The following is a 6,933-nucleotide window of genomic DNA, read 5'->3' as shown; positions in this document are numbered from 1 at the left end:
TGTTTATTTCCCCTCAGTCTATCCTTGTACCAGATGATATTCCATAGTGGGACATTCTAAGAATTATTTTTTAGGATCTCAGCTCTAAAAGAATTAGCCTGAAATTAAGAGAGGAGAATCTGTAAGTTTATGAAGACCGCCCGCCCCTCAGCACATCTTGGCTAAATAGCCTCTTATCCTCTGCTGGTGGGGGATGAAGCAAAGCCTGCTGCTGAAATTCACTCAGTAGCTTAGCACTGGGGTGTGGGTATACGACCTCTGGGTTTTTAGGGCCCAGCCGGGTCTCAGCAGGTATGTTCAGACTCTAGAAAACCTTCTTCCCACAGAATGGGAGGAAACAAAGGCAACTCAAAGAAAGTACTCCAGGAAGTATTTATAAGAGGCTGCAAAACAGTTATAAAATAATTTCCTGGCCCTAAAATTAAAAGCAAAGGTTTGGTTTTCCGAAGCTCAGGTGCAGAACGAATGTATATATGGGCCTTGATAGTCAGCTTATAAAGTGCTTGAGGACAAGGAATAGTGGTTTTGGCAAAAAGCCTTAAGGTGTCTTTTTATTTCTTTACAACCATGTTATGGAAAAAGTCTGAAGCTAGAAATCTAGGTTAAAGTTTTTTAAGTACTTTGTAAAAGAGCAACTTTATAAATCTCAGGTAGTAACTGATGATAACGTGATTAGTAATAAAAGTAATTATAATCATCATGCAATAAATAATAGTCAAGTGTGTATGATGACAAAAATAGATGCAAGATTAAGACTATTAGAGCCATACGTAAAAATCATAGATATCAAAGAAGTGTAGGAGGGATTTTAGAGCTCTACCAGATCAAAATATTAATAATACAGATGACCAAGATGAAGTGCAGAAAATAGAAATGATTTGCCTATGAGAACACACAGATGCCATGATTGGGATTTTTTCTGTCATACATGTCAGCACAAGATCCAAAGTATGTGAGGGTAAATTTAAATCTACCAAATAGCCATATGTGGTGTTATCCATAAAGTTTTTTTTTTTCTTCATTCAACAAATATTTGTCAAACTTCTAGTAAATGTCAGGCACTGTTCTAGGCACTGGGAATACTGCAGTGAACAAAGCCAAAATTCATGTCCTCTTGGAGCTTATAGTTCAAGCAAGTCACTCAATTTAAATGATAAACTGAATATATTGTGCTAAAATTAACCTCTCCATCTGTATCAGTCAGGGTTCTCAAGAGAAACAGAACCAATAGCATATACATATATACAGAGAGTTATCTCAAGGAATTGGCTTATGCAATTGTGAGGACTGACAAGCTCAAAATCTGTAGAGCAGGCAAGTCCAAAATCTATAGGGCAGGCTGGCATGCTAGAAACTCAAGTAGAAGTTGATGCTGTAATCTTGAAGCAGAATTTCCTCTTGAAAACTCTGTTTTTGTTCTTAAGAACTTTCAGGTGATAGATAAGCCCCATCCACATTATTGAGGGCAATCTTTTCTTAAAGTCAACCGATTTTAGCTATTAACATGTACAAAATACTTTCTCAGAGAGTATTTTAGATTAGAGTTTGATTAAATAACTGTGTACTATATAGCCTGTCCAAGTTGACACATAAAACTAGCCATTACACAATTTACCTAATAAACATTTTTAAGTGCTTATCACATGCCAAGTTCTGAGATAAATCATGCACAGTCCCTGCCCTCAAAAGGAATGGCATAAGTCATCTACTTAAATAAATACATAAAATGTGAAGGATCTACAAATTTGTAAGAGAGGTAAAGAACAAGAGCTGTCTTTGAAGATACGAAGGAAGAAACAGTACTCCCAAGTAAAGAAATCAGGAAGAGCTGAAAACAAAAGACAGTTGACCTTGTCCTTGGAGAATGAGTAAAATTAGAACAAGGGAAACAGGAGGGTGAATTCCTAGTGGAAGAAATGGTATAAGCCAAAGTGCAGAGTCAGGAAAATGTGTGATGTATATAGAAACATTAAGTGGTTCAGTTGGGCTGGAAATGTCGAGCATTCATCAAAACCTCTTTTATTTAGCCAGTGATTACTCAATGCTTGTTCAATTACTCATTCCAAAGACACTAAAACATCTGCAGATGAAACAGAGAGATCAAGAGACTCCTCCAAAGTCACACAGCAAACCTTAATGCACAAGTCAGTGCCATATTTTTTCAGACACTGGACACTGTTGACTTTTCAAAAATTAGTTTTGCCATCCCTGAGAAAGGAGAATGTGCTTTATCTTTATTGTTTCAGTTTAACTACCTTTGGAAAAGTCATGTCATTCCTTGATAAGTGGAAGAGATTTATTAGACCCTAACTTTCAATAAACATATAGGTATCGATGCCCCAGATGAGATGCTCAGAGATTTATATATCATAAAATTAAAACTTCATTGCTTTTACAACTCAGTCAAGGGCATTTCTTGGTTTTTGTACTATAAGTAAATTGTTATGGTCAAGGGAATGGTATGCAGAGAGAAAAGATAGATAGGAGCCTCGGGTTCATAAGAAAGCGAAATTCACCCAGGACTCCTATTATTTCACAGTTGTATGCTTTGTATATTCCGTTTATTACCATTCCTTTCAGCCATCTTGTTTCCATGTCCTAAGCCCTTCCCTCGTTTCAAGGAATAGCTGTTGGTTTAGCAAGTCACTATTAAATAGACACGGTCCGTGACTTACTCCACTACCAGCCTCCTCCATCTCTGAATTAAATTTATTCATCCTTTTGCCTACATAGGAATTCACATTTTCTACTACTGAACTAACCAGCCTAATAGTTTTATGGTACTCAAAACAATGCGCCAGGCTTTGAGGCTAATGTAACATTAAAATAATTATAGGAATCAGATGATGCTTGTTTCCAAGTCTTTATTCAGCTTCATACCACTGCAAATTGAATAGAAGCAAATTGTACTTTTCCTTACCATTCTACCCCTCCTACTTTCTACAATTTATGAAAGGGAAACTGAGAACCTAAACCAGGAAGTGATATCATCAAGTGTCCAGTTTTATATATCCAAAAAGTGCATTACTTTAATTAAATCTATCAAAGATATTAGTAAAAGGGAGACTAGGGAGAAATGAGGTTGTTGAGCGGAGGTATTAAATAAATGGACATCACCAAGGAGTGATGTCCAAAGATGTGTGGGATACTTAGAGGGCACCAAAGTTCAACTTCCTCAGTGGAGAGCTGAATATTTGTTTTGTGGTAATGTTCTTTTATTATTTCCAAGAGTGGACAGATATAGAAAATATATTAAGTCTTATAATCATAATATTACTTCAGATTTACATAATACTTTAGATTTATTGTATACTATCTCATTTTAATGCTAATCTCAACAATAATGCTGTAGGATAGTCAAACCATAGATTCGTGAACTATTGGATCACGTTTTAGAGGGCAGAGTTCAACCCTCCACAGCATATGAATAACACTTGGGTAGGTGTGTGTCTAGGAGGGTGTCTGTGTGTTTTTCAGAAGGGCAGGCATGTGGAGAGACAGACAGGAAGCATCCTGGTGAAGATCAATGGTAACTATCTAATGGTCCTTGTTAAATAAAATTTCCCCTTTGAGAGTGGGTATTAATCTGTTGTAAGGAGGTTTGGTTCATTGTGTTTCACTCTAGCCTCAGGATAAGGTCACATTCTTTTGGATAGAAAGCAGAGTTTTCTCTAAAAAGAATGGACTTCCTCAGAGAAAATCACCATGGCAGAGACAGAGCCTCAGAAAGATACCTAAGGCAGGTCCAAGGCAGGTAGGAAAGAAGAAGCCTTACTCACTTGGGACTGGAATTTATAGTATGAAAAGTCAAAAGTCGCTTCCAGATGGGTCTGGCTTCGTTTGGTTGGTTAGAGGGGGCGGGAGGGGCGGCGGAGTATGTCAACAGGCATCTGTTTCTCCCAGAGCTTGACCACACCACAAAGTGAGGTGGGAAAAGCTGCAGGTGTGGCTGATCATTAAGGAGAAAGCGCTGTCATGTGGGGAGAGTGCAATAGTGCTTTCGAAATAGGAAATCTTAGATGGCACAAGATAAGCAGAAATTCAGCCCCTCTGCTCAGAGATTCTAATCTTGCCATTACTCTCCTTAGGACACCCCTAGTCTGAGTTTACTCAGGTGGACTCTCTTGCATATTTATCCAGGCATAATATTTCAGTGATAAACCAATAGAGCTGGGGCTGACTTCCCGCCATCTCTTCTAGATGTTCTCCAAAGGGGAAGCATTTACCACAGTGGTGGTCCTTCACAGTGCATTAAATAGACAAGATAACTAGTGTACTTAATCCAAATGGGGGTTGCAGTCTGATTTACAGACCTATGCTAAGTATTCTCTGCACCTGGCTAGCTTTGTCCTTAATAGCTAGTATTTTCTGAGCACTTATCAAGTTTCAGACACTATGTCATTCAATTCTCATAATCTCCTTAGGAGGTTGTAGAATTTTCCCCATTTTCAGAGTAGGAAACTGAGGTTTGAATTGATCATATAATTTGTCCAGGGTCACATGATAGTAAGCAGCACACCTGGACTTTCACTTACATCTACTTCAGTTCAAGTCTGTGATCTTGAACACGACCCTGGGCTGCCTTCCTGGTTGCCTCCCAGAGCCTATGATAATATAGGGGTTAGAGTGCTGGGTGGGAAGTGACACAGCTGTATTAGGAGGCTGGACACCTTGGCTCTGTATGACCTTTAAGAACCCTGGCTTCTCTGAGCCTCAGTTTCCTCCTCTGAAAATAGATATCATTCTTCCTTCTTAGCTACAAAGCTTTTATAGAAGGTGGATGCAAAGATGGAATGTGGATAAAAACTATAATAATACTTAAAAGATATGAGGAAATGTTAGACTTTAATTTTACATTTTCCTAATATTTCTCAAAAATTAATGAGGCCTGGTGTTGGAGTAAGGAATCCAGGGGAAGGAGGATATCATTCACTCATTCAGCAAACACTATTATACACCATGGTGCCCCAGAAATAATGAAGAATAGGTATTTCACAGATCGGTTTTAGGATAGTTGATCTGTGAAGAACTTGATTTCTTTTTTCACATTTAAAAAAGACTACCACTTAGATTACTTACTGGGAACCCCTCTCTGAATTGCTGCCTGAGCTGTAACTGTGTTGAAAATGAAATTTAAACAAACAAACAAACAAACAAACAAACCCCTTGAACCATATGTTGGCCTCCAAGAAGGCTTTGGACAATTTAGCACCTTTTCAAGCTATACATTACTCCCCAAATTGTCTACTTAGTTTTTCCCCTCTCAGAAAGAAAAAAAAAAATTGTACACAGTTTAAAATTAAGAGTCTTATTCCCAAAGAAATATCACTGTGGAAATATAATTCAAGAAGTATTTGCTGAGCATTTTATGGGTTCTATACCATTTTATGGGTTCTATACCATGTTAAGAATTGGACTGTTGCAAGAACTAGGAGTGTGGATGGTAACATTGATTACCATTGTCTGTAAGACCTGGTCCCTACACTCAAAGTGGTAATATTTTCCATGGAACTATGCTAACATGCGAAATTGTAGAGCATGAGGCAGGTTAAGACAGAAATGGAATAAAACCAGATGTCAAGATAAGAAATAAGTGCTTGGGCATTCTAAGGTTTATTTTCTTGGATTAAGAAGGTGAACCCTTTTTGTGGAAGATTCTAAAGTTGAAACAGAAGAGTTTAATTTGGGGTACTGAGAGTTTAAATGTGGTACTGAGCCTGTTAAAGGTTTAAGAACAGAACAGTAACATGAAGAAAAGATAGGAAAAATCCAAATCAAGTGTTGTCATTAGGGCCCTTTTAGTTTTGAAGGTTTTATTGTCAGAAATAACTCAAATCAAATTAAGCAAAGAAAAAAATAAATGTAAGTGGATAGCTTTATTAGCTCATATAATTAGAAAGTTTAAGTAGTGGATTTCAGTTGTGGTTGTCCAGACATTCAAATGATGTTATCAGCTCTCTGGTTATCTTTATGTTGTAGTAAAATGGTTATCAACAGCTCCAGCCTTACAAGTGTTTCAGAGATTATGGCCCCAGAGAAAAAGCCTCAGGAGAAAGGTCACTGTAAGCTGGTAGTAAGCCTGGTTAGGTTGCATAGATGTGGCCAGGGGGATGAAACTGTTTGACTGGCCAAGACAGGACTAAGTCATATGCAACCCTGAGGTAGGGAGGTGACTCTGGTCAGTTGGTCAGTTCTTTCCCCACCTCTTGTACCTGCAAACTTTGAGTAAGATAATTACAGAATGAGGGAGGGGTAGTTTCTCAAAGGAAGATATATTGGTCAAACACACACACACACACACACACACACACACACACACACACACACCCATTACCCAAGCTTGACTTTAACACATTTACAATCTCAAATGGAATATTTCTCTTTTCTTTAAATTGCAGTTTGTTCCTTTAAAAATTACTTTTATCCTTTCATTTTGTAGGCACTCAATACTGTGAGTCATATCTCCTATTTTTTGAGTATTTAGTACAGAAGTTTCCCTATTTTTCTATATGCAAAGAGGTTGGGTTCTGAAAAATTAGTTGTAAATCCTTTTGTTCACAGTTGGAGTCAGAAGGTGCAGCAGAGCTGGATAGCTGATCTCCAAAGACTCCTTCATGATTGAGATTTGTTGCTAGAAAGTTATTCCCAGCCTGAGATTGTAATTCCTGCTCCTGCTAGTTCTTGCCAACAAAAAGTCTGAGGAATGATATGTGTCCCTTCTAGGTGGTATGGTTAAGAGGTTGGTGTGTCCTTTCTCTATCTGTTAGGTGTATAGAGAGGCTCCTAGGATCTGAAGAAGAGATGAGCCATGAGATAGAGTTCTTGGCTTCCTGCACATGAAATGTCACCCCATAAGCATCATAGGAATTCATGTAAAAATTCTTACATGAATGAGAAATATACCTTTATTGTCGTAAGTCAATGACAATTAGA

This window comes from Pteropus vampyrus, unplaced genomic scaffold, assembly GCF_000151845.1.
Source record: "Pteropus vampyrus isolate Shadow unplaced genomic scaffold, Pvam_2.0 Scaffold14, whole genome shotgun sequence".
NCBI lineage: Eukaryota > Metazoa > Chordata > Mammalia > Chiroptera > Pteropodidae > Pteropus > Pteropus vampyrus.
Note: the sequence above shows the minus strand (reverse complement) of the source record.